This window comes from Marmota marmota, unplaced genomic scaffold, assembly GCF_001458135.2.
Source record: "Marmota marmota marmota unplaced genomic scaffold, marMar, whole genome shotgun sequence".
In the NCBI taxonomy this organism is placed as follows: domain Eukaryota; kingdom Metazoa; phylum Chordata; class Mammalia; order Rodentia; family Sciuridae; genus Marmota; species Marmota marmota.
This window is the reverse complement of record NW_026000068.1, coordinates 17,651,469-17,669,813: the sequence shown is the minus strand read 5'-3', so window position 1 is coordinate 17,669,813 and position 18,345 is coordinate 17,651,469.

Genomic DNA, 18,345 nt, shown 5'->3' with positions numbered 1-18,345 from the left:
CCCTAATCAGTGCATTAATGCAGTTATGGAGATTAACTGAGTGGTGACTATAGGCAGGTAGGGTGCGGCTAGAGGAGGTGGGTCTTTGGGGGTCGGCTTTAGGTATATATTTTGTCTGTGGTGAGGGCTTTCTCTCTGCTTTTTTGGTGGCCATGTCCAGACCTGCTTTCCACCACCACACTCTTCTGCCATAATGTTCTGCTTCACCTTGGACTCTGAGGATTGGAGTCGACCATCCATGGACTGAGACCTCTGAAACTGTAAGCCCCAAATAAACTTTTCCTTCTTAAAACTGTTCCGCTTAGGTCTTTTGGTAACAGTAGCTCACAAGCTGACTAAAACGGTAGGACAGAGGGTTTGAAAAAAAAATGTGTGAAATGTTTTATACAGGAAGTAACCAAAGGACTAGTTAAGTATACAAGGTGATCAAGTGCTGATATGGGAAACATGCATTGGAATTCCATCCAAATAACTGTATCAATCACCTGAGAGGCATATTTGAGGAAAGGCCAAATGTAGATAGGGAGCAAACAATGTATGTGTTTGGGGAAGGTGTATTCTAGAAAATATTATTTATTTTTTATAGTAATATTATTATTAGAGCATGTATCAGACCTCAGTTTACAGATACATGTTGATTCCAAATATTAATAATTCTGTCTTACTCTCCACCACCCTCATGTTTTATTTTTAAATAAACATTCTTATTTCATTGGTGTTTCTAAAGATCCAGCTTTTGCTTCTATTGATAATTTTATTTTATGTTCTATTTCAATTCTTCTTTCCCCGCCTTGGGATTTTAATAGGAATTGCATTTAATCTGTATAATGTTTTTGGTAGTATGGCCAGTTTGACAATATTAATTCTGCCTATCCAAGAGCATGGGAAGTCTTTCCATCTTCTAAGGTCTTCTTCAATTTCTTTCTTTAGTGTTCTGGAATTTTCATTGTAGAGGTCTTTCACCTCTATTTTTTTTAATATTTATTTTTTAGTTGTATTTGAATACAATATCCCTATTTTGTTTATTCTTATGTGGTGCTGAGGATTGAACCCAGGCCCTTGCACATGCTAGGCGAGGACTCTACTGCTGGGCCACAACCTTAGGCCTCTTTTACCTCTTTTGTTAGATCGAATTCAAAGTATTTTATTTTGTTTGAGGCTATTGTGAATGGGTTAGTTTTCCTAATTTCTCTTTCAGTGGATTTATCATGGATGTATACATTTGATTTATGGGTGTTGATTTTATATCCTGCTACTTTGCTAAATTCATTTATTAGTTCTAAAAGTTTTCTGATGGAAATGTTTTGAATCTTCTAAATATAGAATCATGTCATTGGCAAATAGTGATAGTTTGAGTTCTTCTTTTCTTACTCATATCCCTTTAATTTCTTTCTTCTAAGTGCTCTGGCTAAAATTCCAAGGACCATATTGAACAACAGTGGTGAAAGAGGGCATCCTTGTCTTGTTCCAGTTCTTAGAGGGAATGCTTTAATTTTTTTTTCTATTTAGAATGATATTGGCCTTGGGTTTAGCATATATAACTTTTGCAATGTTGAGGTATGTTCCTACTATCCCTAGTTTTTCCAGTGTTTTCAACTTGAAGGGGTGCTACATTTTGTCAAATGCTTTTTCTGCACCTATTTAAATGATTATATGATTCTTGTTTTTAAGTCTATTTTTGCTTATATCTTCATTACCTTTCTCTCATTATTTCTATTTCCTTTGTTCTTTTTCTATCTTTATGAATTAACCTCTTAGCTCATTCATTTTTTATTTTTTTAAAAAAATTAATGCCATTGATTTCTCAAAGATATCTTGGAAGTTTTGATTCTTAGTGTTTTTCTGGCATACCCTCAACATTATACAATTTGCATTGTGCTTTGAGATATTTCAGTCACATATTTTAGAAATATTTTTTGTTTGTTTTAAATCACATAGTAATTGGGAAGTGTTTTCTTATTGACTTATGAACTTAATGGCCAGAGGTTGTGAAATTTATAATTTTATTCAACTTTATTAAAATTTTCTTTGTAATTTAGTAAGTGATCAAATTTTGAGCATGTTCTGTATGTGCTTGAAAAGATGGATTATCTAGTTGATGAGTTCAATATTTTATTTAATGATTATGTAGTATAAATCTATTTCCTCACTAATTTTTGTTTGCTCAATCCATCAATTATGGAGACATATCTTACAATTTACTATATTAATTAATCATAAGCTTTTGTAATTTTTATCAACTTATACTTGGTGTATTTGAGGGTGTCATTCAATGTGTATACATTTAGAATTATAGTATCTTCATCAGAAATGCTATCATTATTTAGACATCTTTGTCCCAAATAATATTTTGCCATTAAGTTAGTTTGATCTGATATTAACAAACCCACAACATCTTTCTATTTGTATTTTACTGGTATATAATTTTTTCTCCTTTTATTTCCAAACTTTGTCTATCTTTCCATGTTTAGTGTACATCTGAAAAAGTAGTGGATGTCCATTTTAAATAGCATAGAACTGGATTTTAATATTTTTATGCAGTCTGAGGCTCTTTTTGGGTTGGGAGGGGATATACCAAGGATTGAACCCAGGGGCGCTTAGCCACTGAGCCTTATGAGTCCAGCCCTTTTTATATTTTATTTGAGACAGAGTCTCCTAAAGAGTACTGATGAGGATGGCTTTGAACTTGCCATTCTCCTGTCTCAGCCTCCCAAGCTGCTGGGATTACAGGTGTGCTACACTGCACCTGTCTGAGATTCTCTTTTGATGAGTAACTTGGTTACAATTATATTTATTGAAATTACTGATATGTTTTGACTTATATTGAACACTTACTTTAGTTTCCTGTTTTTATTTGTTCTTTTTAGATATACATGACTTTTGTTTTCTTTTTACCATTCTTGTACTTCTTTTTCTCTCTCCTTTCTTACTTTTTATTGAATTACCCAAGTTGTGTTCATAACCATTTTATTTTCCTCTCTTCTCTCTGGTGTTTATGTATTGCATATTTATGCCTTTGTTGAATATCTGATTTAATGAAGTTGATTCTTAATCCATATTTCTGGCCTAGTCCAAAAACTACAAAGATCTTAACACATTTAAATTCCTCTCCATATCTTTCATACTGATGTCCAATATTTTAGTTCCAACTTGATTTTATACCCTCAAATTAGTCATCATCATTATTATTGTTTTATACAATCAATGCTTATTTATATTCGCCAATACCAATTACTAGGCATATTATTATTTCTTACATCACAGTTCTTTTCTTCTGAATTTAAATGTATCCATAGCATAGACTTCAGTGGCTATTTCAAAAAGGATCTTTGTATGGAAAACTCTTTTGGGTTTTGTCTAAATGTGTTTGTTTACTCTTATCCATGGTTTATTTGGATTTAGAATTTTTGATTGACAAGTGTTCTGCAGCATTTTAAGAAAGATATTCCAGTATTTTTCTGACTGTTGGTACTGTTGCTGTTCATTTAAAGATCATTCTCTATTGGAGACCTGTCTTCTCTTTTAAATTGAATTATGTTGTATATTTTCTTGTGAAAATTAAAGAATGTAATGCACATATAGAACAGAAGGAGATATAGTATGCACAAAATAAATCTTAGTTACTGTAATTAGTGACAAACAGGAATGTTTTGTCTCTGGCAGGTTTTTCTTATCTCAGGTTCTTGAGTTGCAAATTCTTTTGTTTATATTTTCTGCCAACTTCCCTCCTGATGAATTATTTCCTTACTTAGTAGTGATTTATTAGTTTTTTTTTCTATCCCACCTCCCCAGAAAGTTTTTTGTTTGTTTGTTTTTTCCTTTCCTGTGAATATCCCATGATTCCTAGGTTGTAAAACTTTACATAATGCAAGGTTTTGATTTTGGAGCCCCAAGAATTTTACTGATTGAGGACCAACTTTTCTACCTCAAAGCTTGATCCCATGGAAGATCTTATTCCTGCTTTAAAATGAGAATGAAAGCTCCTGTCTTACCTGGTTTGGTATGGATTGGAGGTCCACAGTTACACTAATATGGACTCTGAGGCACTGGGGCAGACATAATCCCTATGGGTTACAGTTTGTGATTTCAAAAAATAATAGGAAGCAGGAAATGAGGCATTGGATCTAAGTGAACTGAGGATCTGAAATACAGATGCTCCCTAATTCCCTCAACATCAACTGACATCCTTACTGCAGCGGCATTTAGTTACTTCTTTTCTGTCACCTGAGATTGGGGTTTTTCATCTCTTTGAGGTGATCTATTTTTAAACTGCTATATATCTTCAAATATTTTTATATGTTTAAGCAGGAAACTTTTCTCTGATAATACAGTCTGCCATGATGTAGGAAATGTTTTTTTTTAACATATAATAAATGATCAATGAACACCACTTTTGGTTTCATTGATGGACAGTTTAAAGAGGTACAGATCTAGCTTTTAAAAGAGAAATCTATATTCATTTACAATATTCATTTACTAAGAAGATCATACATTTTTAACTTACTGGTGACTTCGTAACAACACCATTTGATAAACATTATCCTCTTTTTATAGAAAAAGAAAACCAAAGTTGAGATTAAATGAAATACCCACCATCCACAGATATTAGCAGGATGATTATTCAAGATATTAATTCCAAATGCAGGATTCTTTCCTTCAAAACACTGTATCTAAACTTAAGTGACACTTACTAGATAACTTGAGTGTTATTCTGAGTATTGAAATTCTGACTTAGTACCCTCAATGAATATTATAAAATATCAAAGCCATTGTCAAATAAAAGCAAGAGTTTCAGTCAGCATCTTGTGTGCTGTGTCTCTTTTACCTGTTCTGAGACCTAAAATGTGACCAGAAAATTTGGGTCAAATTGAACACATGACAGGCAACAAGCAACTGCATTCACAAGAGCTACATGGGAGAACAAGAAAAGCAACTGCTGGTGCTTTTGTGCTCTGTGTCAAGAAGCCAAACTTACTTTTTGCTTTAAATTGACTTGACTAAAAGCAGGGAACCATAATTGGGATACAGAACCATATATTTGTTTTATATTATTTATTTTTAGAATATAAATGAAGCTACTTTATTTATATTTTTAGCCAATTTATATTTTTAGCCAATACTCCAAACTTTGCCTGTGGAAATTTAGTCTATAGTTATTTGGCAGACATAGGGAAGACTATTCGTTGTGATAATATATTAACACATTATCTGAAATAGTGTGTGTATGTGTGCATGTGTGCACGTGCACATATACATATATACTATCTATGTATAGATGCACATATGTGTGTATATAATGCATTGTATTATATATGTGTATATAGGATATGTATTTATGTGTGTATATATACATAAACCATATATAATAGATGTTTATGTATATGAAAATGAGAATATATATATATATATATATATATATATATATATATATATATATAATGTTTTAAAAATATTTCATAGTAGATGAACACAATACCTTTATTTTATTTTTAATATGGTGCTGAGGATCAAACCCAGTGCCTCATATGTGCTAAGCAAGTGCTCCACACCTGAGCTAGAACCCCAGTCCTATATTAAATGTTTTAATGTACAAATTCAGATGCCTTTATATTTTTAAATATAACCATGTTTTAACTAAATGCATAATTAAACTGTAGGAATACCTTTTCAGATATTTTATCAGTCTTCTATCTATGAATATAAACACTAAATTCAAAGCCAAGAATAAAATGCTACTTTTTCAAATATGCTAAGATTCTTCCCGACATATTGAAATATAAGTGGTAATGAAATTTAATACAAGAAAATATTTATTTTATTTATTGTTAAACCAGGAAGTTTAGAAGATTAATTACCACTGGGATTTAATAATTCTGTACTTGACTATATTAAGTTGTATCTATTTATACAACAAATTTGATTTATTTAAAAATTTTTAAAATTTTTGTAATGTGGCTGCATTATGTGGGAAAATTGATCAAGTCAACAATACAAAGCTCACAATAAGGCTGGGCATAGTGGCAAACTCCTGTAATACCAGCAGTCAGAGAACTCTGTCTCTAGATAAAATACAAAAAGGGCTGCGGATGTGGCTCAGTGATTAAGCCTCCCTGGAGTCAATCCCCAGAACAAAAACAAAACATTAAACAACAACAACAACAACAAAAAAAAAACAAAAAAAAAAACTGGCATTAAAATGTTTTAGAAAGGAGATCTGGCATTCCTGCTTAGGTAATCTTTTTTTTAACACTGATTTGGAATCAGAGACAACACAATATTGACTTCTTTGAATAACAACTCTTCTGGAATAAACAAGTTGAATAAATAAATAGTAAAATAGAAAGTTTCGTACTGGCAAAGCAGTTAGAATTATGGACTCTTTCTAAGCCTATTTAGCTTCAATTTTGGGGTAATTTCTTAACCTTTTTGTAGGTCAGGTCCAGCTATCGGATGGGGATAATAATATAATGGTGAGAATAAAATGAATTGCATACCTAAACATCTCAAAAACAGGCCTGATACATAGTTAGAGAGCAAATGAGTCATCGAATGTGATTCTTGTGGCTGGTGGGCATTATTATTTCTTACCACTATAGTCTTTTAGGCAACAGAGTCTTCAAGATAGCTTAAAACACCTGATAAATTGGAGTAGAAAAATGTATATTGAATTATTCAGGTTTCTAAGAGGTATAAGATAATTAAACTAAGGTAGAACTTAGTCAAACCAAATGATGCTGTTCACAGAGGGATATTAAATCTTGGTCTTGTTCAGGCTCAGAAAATGATGCCCCAAAATATGGTGCTTCGGAACACTGAGTATGTTTAACCAAAGGAGACTGGGAGGCCTCAGAAGCAAAATGTCTTTCCCCTGCCTGCCTGTCTTTAGCCCCTTCTCCCTTGAAGACAGTCATAGAAAGTAAAACTACTCTCCTCCAAAGCAAGCCATTCAACCTGGAAAGATCACTGTCTGTCTTCTCTGTTTTCTGTTCAAAACCTTCATTGAAGAGGGGTCATACTCCATACCCCAGAGGATGAAATGCCGTACAAAGAGAAGAATCTGAACAAACAGTGAACTCCTCACTCTAATCTTGCAATAGATCACACCCTCTGTCCAGTCGCATTCTTATACAGATCTCTATTCTTCATCTGCCCTATGCATAAAAATAGAGTTTCCCTAGGTATTTGGTTGTTTATTTCGAAAAAACTCACATGTCACATAAAACTTTGATTGGAACTTTTATTATGCTTGTCTCTTATTGACCTATTTTGTTTGTAAAAGTGTTATCCTTGACCCCATGATCAGTGACAAAGAGTATCATACCTTACATCTCTTATAGACAAAATTGAAAGTGTGATATTGTGGTTCTGAATGATATAAGGCTCTTATCGTTTTCTAGGTTTGTCAATCATGGTTGTCAACATCTTAAAGGAGGACAACATAAGCAAAGATACTATCAGTACTTCAGGTCACTCAAACTTGAATGTTTAGTAAGACCAAAGATTACTACTACAATAAAAGCATAATTAGGAAAGAAGACTTACCAAATCAGCATTCTCTGACGTATTGCCTAGTCATCTAAGTATGAATAATAAAATTGTTATCAAATTATTAGATCACTTAAGACTTTTGTCTTCTTTTTTCATTCTTCCAATGAAAGAATGTGAGTCTGTGCCCAGCAAAGCAAAAATACATTTATAATTGGAGTTTTGGAAATTCTTTGGAGAGAGACTCACAAATCTCATTGATGAACCTAGGTAAATAGACCTTGCTTATTCACTGTGATATTTATAGTTTTTTTTTTTTCTATTTTAAAGGATTTTAACAGATTATATTGTGATGGTTTCCTCTTACTTGATTATATTTACTAAGGAAGCCATGGGTCTATATATTGAAAACAATTCTTAGGCTATATTCTCATATTTGCAGTAGATATTATGTTTGACTTGCTAGTGGTATTTATTTTACTTCTTCCCACATTTTGTACTCACCATGCTAAAGTTCAGTGATTTGGGCTGTTCCCATCAGCAACATTTGTGTTGGGGAAATTGGGGAAACCCTGTTTCCTGTTGCAAAGCCCTCTTTGCCTCTTGGATGTTATCAAGTAAGATTAAATAGTTGCTTTTCTACTATAAAAAATAAGTCTGATGAAGCAGATACTGCATCAATAATTAGACTTAAGGAAGTCAAAGTAAAATGTAGCTGCATTCTTCTGAAGACATCCAGTCTTAAAATAATAATAATAACGATCTCCCAGCAAGTCCTCTGCCTCTGTCTTTGAAAGACTTTCAGAATCTGACCAATGTGCACATATATTACTGTGTCCTAGTCCAAGTCACCATCATCTCATGCCTGGCTTCTTGCAAAGCAAAAATATAAGAATATAAAAATATAAGATCTGTATAAGATGGGAACATCTTTGTTCCCATCCAGTCTATTCTCAGCACAGCAGCAGACTAACTTGTTGAAGGGTAAGATCTTTCCACTAAGAGCTTTCTGATCACCTAATAGCTCCCCATCCCCATAGTAAAATCCAAAGCTCTTACTATAGCCTATGAGTTTCTGTGTTCTGAACACCATTTCCTCTTTTTACCATTTATCTTCACCTTCTGTCTCCCTTACTCTTCTTAGGCCTCCTTTCTCCTCTTTAGCATTCCACACAAACTCACATCCTGGTTCTTCTCACTATGTACTGCCTCTTCTTGGAATGCTCTTCCCCCAGATATTCTCATGAATCATTCCCTCATTGTGTCCCTGTCTTTATTCAAATGTTACAGTGAGGTCTATCAAGACCAAACTATTATTATAAGCAACTACTCCCATCTTCAAACATACACATACAAATTATACTGATTCCTTCATAGCATGACCCGTTTCGTCATGTAATTCATACTTATTTAACTTATTGTGTTTACTTTTTTTTGTCTTAATTGAGTGTTTCAGGAATGTTTATATTTGCCTTGCTGCTATATCTTGAAAGCAGAGTACATTTCTTTGCACGTATCACTCCATAAAACTTGTTGAATGACTCATAAATCCATGAATGAACTCATGTTTGGAGATATGATCTCTTTTTAATTTTTTTTTCAATACTTGGAACTGAACCCAGGGCATTGTACTTGCCAGATGAGTGTTCTACCACTGAGCTACTCCTAGCCTCTTTTAATTTTATTTTGGGACCGGGTCTTGCTAAGGTGCCCAACCTGGCCTCAAACTTTCCATCTGTCTAATCTTCCCAAGCAGCTGGGATTCCAAGTGTGTACCACCACAACTGGCTTGAATTTTTATTTACATAAACTAATATATTCCTCTTATTATTTAAACCAGTTTAAGTTAAGCTATCATTTCTTTATAGCTTCATTCATTGTAGCTGAGACAGTAATTAAATATTTAGTGGACAGATGGGCTTGGTGAAGCTGACTTTCAGACAAGGATTTATGTCATTTTGGACAAGGATTATTAGGAAAAACTGGTATGGATTGAATTGTACTCACCCTTGCCCCCCAATTTTGAAATAACCCCAGTACCTTATTTGGAAATAAGGTTATTGTGGATGTAATTAATGAAAATGAAGCCATATTGGATTAGAATCTTAAATTTTTTACTTACATGAACTAATACATCCCTTTTATTATCCGATTCTGATCCAAAATGTCTGGTATCTTTATGAATAAAGGAAAAATTTGGACACAGACATGAGCACAGGAAACATGCCATGAGAATACAAAGGCCAAGAGCAAAGTGATATTAGTGAGAGTCAAGGAACATCAAAGACTGCTACCAAAGTACAAGAAACTAGCAGAAATTATGGAAGAGAGTCTCTCCCACACAGCAAACAGAAATAAGTAACCTTGTAGACATCTTGGTCTTCTGGCCTCCAGAACTGTAAGACATTTCTGTTGTTTAAGCCAACCAGTTTGTAGTTCTTTGTTATGGCAATCCTAAGAAACTAATACAGACTGCTAGGGGATTTAGGAAGTGGGACCAGTAAAGGAAGAAAACTAAGTAAGAGGATAAAGTACCACAAAAAGAAACTTTGGTTCAACTCACTGGAAAACTCTAAGTGTAGGAATCATGGTTGACCATTCTAGCAGGGACAGGAGAGCAGGAATTTGACCTCCTGTTCACCACAGCAAGGGGCTGAACCGTAGAACTAGGACTTGTGGATGGAGGAGGCATTGCTGGCCTTCTTTGACTGTGGCATTTCCAGCAGTCAGAGGCCAACCTGTGAGCAAAGACCTGTGGGTACACCAGAAGCAGAACATAGAAAACAGGTAACAGGTACAAAGGAACACAGGCAGAGCACTGAGCATCTGCCTCATAGGTTAAAAGGCAGTTAAGGGAGAAGCTGGAAGAAAGGGGGCGGTCAACCTGACATACTGTCCCTCACTTTTCTGTGTAGGGAGATGCTGATGCTTATATTTATTTACATTATTTGAAGTAATAAACTAGGAAAAGACAGAAACTATAAATGGAAGATGTGTGTTGAATATCTACAAATGACTTTCTGATGTTAAAATTAATCTTTTTATTCAAGCAACACAGAAGAAAAAAAGAGAACAAATGAGAAAGTAAATTATATGAAGACTGTATTTCTGTGTGTACCTCATTTAGACATTGTTAAGTGTGGAGCAAGGAAAATGTGAGAAGGATAAGTGAAGGTATATTGATAGGAGGGCATTCCTAGTAGTAAAATTAGAACTGCTTGCTGACATTTTCCACCAAGACATTGCTAAAACAGTATTTTGCAATGGTTCTGGGATGCAAGGAGCTAGATTGTACAATGGTGACCCAGGAAGCTCATCCTGGGTGGTCTAGTCAATGAGCTGGCTGCACTAGGCCACCCTCTTTCTCCCTGTCAGAGGATCTGCGTACCTAACCTTTACTTGCTAATTCATTCTTTATCCTTGCTAATAAAATAATATTCTGAGACATTTAAAAAAAGATGACTGATTATTTTTATATGAGAATCTGTTGTATTTCTTTTAAAAGTTAGGTCAAGATTATACTATGATTTTTATTTGTAACATTTTTGTAAAGACATTTTATTTTCTGCAAGTTTTAATTTTTGATACGTTTGATCTCTGATACATTAGCTATTTAATTCAGGATTCTGAACTTAATATTGATACAAAGGAAGGAAGGATTTATAGTCATAAATTCATGCATTGTTTTATTTCTTTGTATTGTAGAGCATCTTGTATTTAATAAATTCAAGAGCATTCAGTAAATATCTGTTAAATGATTAAATATTGGGTTATTGATGTTGGTTTTAGTGGTTCTGTAATCTAGGGCTAATAGTCATAGAGAAGTTGCACAGCACCATGGGAAATAATTCACCTTTATATTTAACAGCATTGATACACAACAACCATTGTGCAAGGAATGCTCAGAGGTTGCCTCCATGATAGATCTGGCTGTGTGTTTATTTTAAAAATGGCTTGGGTGTTTTTTGTTGACAAAAATCTGTTTCAAAAGCATCAACATTCTAATCACCTGGTCTTTCTGATGACCAGACTCATCCTGAAGTTATCTAGGGACTACACATCAATTATGAAACTCTATGGATCACCCACATCCGGCAATAAGACAGGAATCTGCAGAGAAGGAAGAGAATTATTGTTGTTTGTTATATGAGATCTCCATAGAGTGCAGGAAGGATGCCCCCCTCTCATCTCAACATTGGAGATGAGTCTTGCCAGGCTCACTCTGGTAACTTGCACATATCTTAGATTTTCAAGGGACATGTCTGGGAGAATTAAGGGTGAAAGGAAGCTGCATTTCCATTTGGCGGTCAGCAAAGTGGGACTTTCCCATAACTTCTGTGGATCCATAAGGTGTCAACATGGCCAGAAGCCAAGTTCAAATACTATGTTTGAAAGACTGAAAGTGTTACCATTGGACTCTGAAACTAAGGATATCATTCTAAGAGGACAGGCAGCCAGTATAGAGCCATTACTGCCCAAAGTACTCTGAATCGAATGAGGGGAGTCTTCAAATAAGATTTCTGAAAACCCTACAAAAGCGCCCTCATCCACAAGAGACAAAGAAACTACAACAACAACAGCACCACCATCAACAACAACACTGAATGCTGCAGTCTGACTGGGAAAAATAACGGGGAGGGGGGGCGGGGCGGGGGGTGACAAGCAACTTGTGAAGATTGATACAGCAGGAGCCATTTTATTGAAGGACAGCAGGGGTATATATACATAACTGAATACACAGCTTGTTTCAATTAACATCATCTAGATACATCAATCAGTCATCAAGGAATCCTCATTATCTTAATAATTACACACAGCTTAACTCAATCAACACCATCTAGACACAGCAGTCAGTCATTAAGGAATCTCCATCATCCTAATGGCTCGCTGGCAAAGTGCCAGGCGCCATCTTGACTTGTCTGTGGCCCTCAACAACTGAAGTTAATATCTGTCAGACCAGCAGAGGCCTTAGTTTGTTTCCTACTTGCCCATGATTGATCCTGCCAATATAATAAAATAGTTACCCTAATATTGAAAGATAACTGTTCAGCACCTGCTTTTCATGTTTCAGTCATGTTTCTTTGAGGCCGCTGAGGCAGCTACTTTCCAATTTTTTTCTTCTGCTTCTGTTATTCATATCCATACTTCTCAATAGTATGTATATTTTGCTCAATATTGATTGATTAATTCTGACAGAATATATTAAACTTTTTTGTTATAATAGCTAAGAGTTTTAATGAACTAACAACTATTTTTTCATCTTCCCCATTTAATTGTATCATAATTTTGGGAAAATCAGTAGTACTTACATTAGCAGGATTATGCAAGTAGTGTACTCTGAATATTTCCTTTCTTAAAGAACTCTTAATTTTACATAGAGCTAATAATTATCTCAATTTATTTGTTCAATGTGACATGTACTGGTTGCTATTTTTTCTAAACATTCAAACAAGCCTTCCCAATACCTTGTCCTTATATTTTCAAATATTGCCAAACAGTAGATGACCTGTCATTTCCATGTTTATATTTATCAATCCCCTGCCCCATTATCTCTTCATGCAACTTTCCCCCCTCCAATTTGAATGACTTGAAGAATATGGTAAACAGCAGTCATCAAGGACTTCTTTCATCTTCATTTTGGAAATCCACTTTGCTTTTCATTGTTGTCTAGAGAGATTCTCTTTCTCTCTCTCCTTCCCCTCCTTCCCTCCCTCCCTCCCTCCCTTCCTTCCTTCCTTCCTTCATTCTTTCTTTCTTCTTCATTTTTTTATGCTGAAGCACATTTATTCTTCACCAAAGAAAGTTGATGGTACATAACATGCATCAGTGTTTACCTGATGCAAGTGTAAACCACCCAGTGGATTGAGAGCATTTTAAGTTGGAATGCCTTCTCTCTTAGTATGTGTAAGACATTGATGATTGTTATCGAGCCCTGGAATTATTCTTGAAAGGTTTAAAATTTCTCGTATTTATTTTTTTTCTTCCTCTCAGACTATTTAATCTTCTTGGTATCCACAATGTTCTGAAATTTTATAATGCTGCCTTGGTATATATCATTTTTATTTGGTATGCTCAATCTTTGGTGAGTTTTATCAATATGGAGACATACATCTTGGAAAAATTGGGTAAAATCTTTTTTAAAAAATATTTATTTATTTTAATTAGGTGTATATGACAGCAGAATGTATTTTGATTCATTATACACAATTGCAGCACAACTTTACATTTTTACGGCTATACACAATTTAGTGTCACACCATATGTGCAGTCATACATTTACCTAGGGTAATGATATCCATTTCATTCCACCATCTTTTCTGCCCCCATGCCCCCTCCCTTCCTTCCCACCCCTTTTCCCGAAGTTCCTCCATTTTTCCCATGCCTCTCCCCTCCCTATTATGGATCAACATCCACTTATCAGAGAGAACATTCAGCCTTTGTTTTTTGGGGGGATTGGCTTACTTCACTTAGCATGATATTCTCCAACTCTATCCATTTACCTGCAAATGCCAAAATTTTATTCTCTTAATGCTGTGTAATACTCCATTATGTATATGTACCACAGTTTCTTTATCCATCATCTATTGAAGGGCATCTAAGTTGCTTCCACAGTTTGGATATTGTGAATTGAGCTGCTGTGAACATTGATGTGGCTGCATTACTATAGTATGCTGATTTTAAGTCCTTTGGGCATAGATTGAGCAGTGGAATAGCTAGGTCAAATGGTAGTTTCATTTCAAATTTTCTAAGGAATCTCCATACTGCTTTCCAGAATTGTTGCACCAATTTGCAGTCCCACTAGCAATATATGAGTGTGCCTTCTCCCCCATATCCTCACCAATATATATTGTTGTCTGTATTCTTGATAGCTGCCATTTTGACTGACATGAGATGAAATCTTAGTTTTGATTTGCTTTTCTCGAATTACTAGAGATGTTGAACATTTTTTCAAATATTTGTTGATTGAGTGTGTATCTTCTTCTGAGAAGAGTCTGTTCAGCCCCTTAGCCCATTTATTGATTGGGTTGTTTGGTTTTTTTGCTGTTAAGTTATTTGAGTTCTTTATATATCCTGGAGATTAGTGCTCTATCTGACGTGCATATAGCAAAAATTTGCTCCTGAAATGTAGGCTCTCTGTTTACTTCATTGATTGCTTCTTTTGTTGAGAAGAAGCTTTTTAATTTGAGTCCATCCCATTTATTAATTCTTGATTTTATTTCTTGCACTTTAGGAGTCTTGTTAAGGAAGTGAGGGCCTAATCTGACTTGATGAAGATTTGGACCTACCTTTTCCTCTATTAGGCAAAGGTCTGTGGTCTAATTCCTAGGTCCTTGATCCTCTTTGAGTTTTGTGCATGGTGAGAGAGAGAGATTTATTTTCATTTTGCTGCATATGGATTGCCAATTCTCCTAGAACCATTTGTTGAAGAGGGAATCTTTTCTCCACTGTTTTTGGCGCCTTTTTTTAGTATGAAATAGCTATATTTATGTGGGTTTGTCTTTGTGTCTTCTATTCTGTACTATCTATCTACATGTCTATTTTGGTGCCAATACCATGCTATTTTTTGTTACTATAGTTTTATAGTATAGTTTAAAGTTTCCTGGTATTGTGGTCTGGTATTGTGAAGCCTCCTGCTTCACTCTTCTTGCTAAGGATTGCTTTGGCTATTCTAGGTCTCTTATTTTTCCAAATGAATTTCATGATTGCTTTTTCTATTTCTATAAAGAATGACATTGGGATTTTAATTGGAATCACATTGAATCTGTACAGCATTTTGGTAGTTTGACTATTTTGATAACATTAATTTTGCCTATCCAAGAGCATGGGAGCTCTTCCCATCTTCTAAGGTCTTCTTCAATTTTTTTCTTATTAAGGAACTCAATGTTTTCTAGAGTTAATATTCAGTATTTGATAACACATTTCTTCTTTTTCCCTAATTTCCCCAGGAAACTTCTATTAGTCAAATATATGACCTTCTACATTGACTATTTAATTTTCTACCTTTTACTTCCTATTTAATCTTTATCTTTTTAATCTTTTCCTAGATGGTGTATTTTCCACTTATTTTTTGAAATATTTTAATTTTGTTTGTTACATTTTTATTTTAAGCACTCATTCCTCTCAGATATGTTTTTATAGGATTATCTTTTATCATTGCAATGCTTTATCTCTCTGATTACTTTAATTATAGTTTTAAATTATTTTTTCAAAATAAGTTGGCTAGGGAACTCTCTAAATTGGGAGTGTTTCTACTGTGATAATTTTTATGATGTTCAACTTTAATTTTAAAACTTTTGTTTCTAAACAATAATAAAACTTATCCAATTATTCATGTTCTGACTTCACTCATTCTATTACTTTTTTGAACTATTAGACTATGTGTCATTACATAGAAAATGTAATAGAAAATTCCAATTATTTACATCATTTAATAATCTGGAAATTATTTTAGATTTGCATTTGTAATATTTTAGATAACAACTTTTGGATTTTGATCACTAACATACTATTATAATAAATCCAGATAAACATTTAAGGTCATTCAGAATCTACAATTTGAGATCATTGATAATAAAAGATAATGCATTTTTACAAAACAGTATATATGGAGAATTATTAAAATCAACTTTCCTTTTATAGGAAATAACAATTGTTGAAAAAAACACGGTTTTTGTGTTGCTGCTGTGGACACATTCAGTCTGTACTTTCACAAAATATATGCCTTCTCCCTTTGGAGCAGAGAGCAGCATATATTTGCCATTTGCTGCAGTCTGCTGAAGGTCTGCAGTAGTTTGTGCCAAATGCATTGCAGATGCTGCAGCAGCAATAATGTATTCATGATGTGTACAACTGCATGTTGACAGCAGCGGTTTCTAGATGTGTTGAGTCAAATTCTGGCCTTCCCTGGAAACATAAATATAGATTGCTTCATATACTATGCATATCCATCAAATTTGAAATAGAAATGACCCTTATAAATGGTAATATAAAAATCCAGGAAGGTGATGGGGAATATAGTAATAAAAATTTCATTCAATATAATTTGAAATTTGACAGGTAACCTATGAAGTGTTTGTTGTTTGGATGTAGAATACCTACTTAATTCAAAGAATTTATGCTATCATCTATTAGTCCAGTAATCCAACAAGTCAGATAGTGCCCCATACAATATCAAAAGCGAGATATAATGACAAGTGGGCTCACCACTAGCCCAAGGTTAATGTGGTTCTTTAAAGGCTAATGGAATTGAAGTTTATGTATCAGTGGAGCTTTTATGGGTTAAGGTTGACATATTTGGTTTATTGGAATTACAAATATTTTCTTTTTTTCTTTTTTTTTTATTGGTTGTTCAAAACATTACAAAGCTCTTGACATATCATATTTCATACATTTGATTCAGGTGGGTTTTGAACTCCCAATTTTACCCCAAATACAGATTGCAGAATCACGTCGGTTACACATCTACATTTTTACATAATGCCCTATTAGTAATTGTTGTATTCTGCTACCTTTCCTATCCTCTACTATCTCCCCTTTTTAGGAGGTGTGGTTATAGACTGCCAATCTTCCTGAATATTTCTCTCCCTTCTTCCAAAGTGATAAAGATATTAGCTAGGTGGAGAACAATTTTAGTAAACATTATTCTTCCAAATCTCCACCTGCAGCAAAGATGGTCACATGACTACGTTTTTGACAAATGGAATATAAACACAAATGACAGTAATTTTCAAGTCCTGTCCCCATTGGGAAGGGGCACTACCTACCACTTCCCCTTTGCCTTTTCTGGTAGCTTTGATGCTATCTTATTCCACTCAAGCAAGAGCAAATGATGGAACCCTGATGATGTCATGCTTCAAGGTCATTGAACACATACTTTTTACATAAATAAGAAACAAATTCCTTGAAATTAGCCAATCCCTAAAAAACAAATTCCGAATGTCTTCACTGATATAAGGGGGTGACTCAAAATGAGGTAGGGAGGAAGAGCAGGAGAAGATTACCTCTAGATAGGGAAGAGAGATGGGAGGGAAAGGGAGAGAGAAGGGGAATTGCATGGAAGATGGAAGGAGACCTTCATCATTATACAGAATACATGTATGACGAAGTGAGGAAAAAGAAAAAAAAAGAAGTGTGTCAAATTAGATTGAGAGAAATAATGGGAGGGGAGGGGAGGGGAAGAGGTAAAGGAAGTACAGCAGAATAAAATAGACTTAATTATTGCTGTATGTATATATGTGACTGCATGACCAATGTGATTCTGCAACCTGTACACTCAGAAAAATGAGAAATTATACCCCATCTGATTCAAATATATGAATTGTCAAGATCATTGTACTGTCATGTGTAACTAATTTTTTTAAAAAAAGAAACAAATTCCTTTCTTTAAAGTCAGCTCATTTACCAAGACTTTCACAAAATATTGCTTGATTAAACTTCTCAGAATTAGTCTCTCCCATTCATATATTTACATGGCATATAATTAAAACATTTCTTATTTTTTTATCTTACTTTTTTTGGATTTATTTTATATTGTACACATTTCTCACCCTCATTTCCACTATGAAACAGATGTGATATTGTACTCAAGTCTTTCACTCCAAAAAAATGAGCATATTCTTATTTTTTTTTTTTTAATTTTTTTTATTGTGGGTTGTTCAAAACATTACAAATTTCTTGACATATCATATTCCACACTTTGATTCAAGTGGGTTATGAACTCCCCTCCTCACCCCATACACAGATAGCAGAATCACATCAGTTTCACATCCATTGATTTACAAATTGCCATCCTAGTGTCTGTTGTGCTCCGCTGCCTTTCCCATCCTCCACCCTCCCCCCTCCCCACCTCCCTCCAGACAC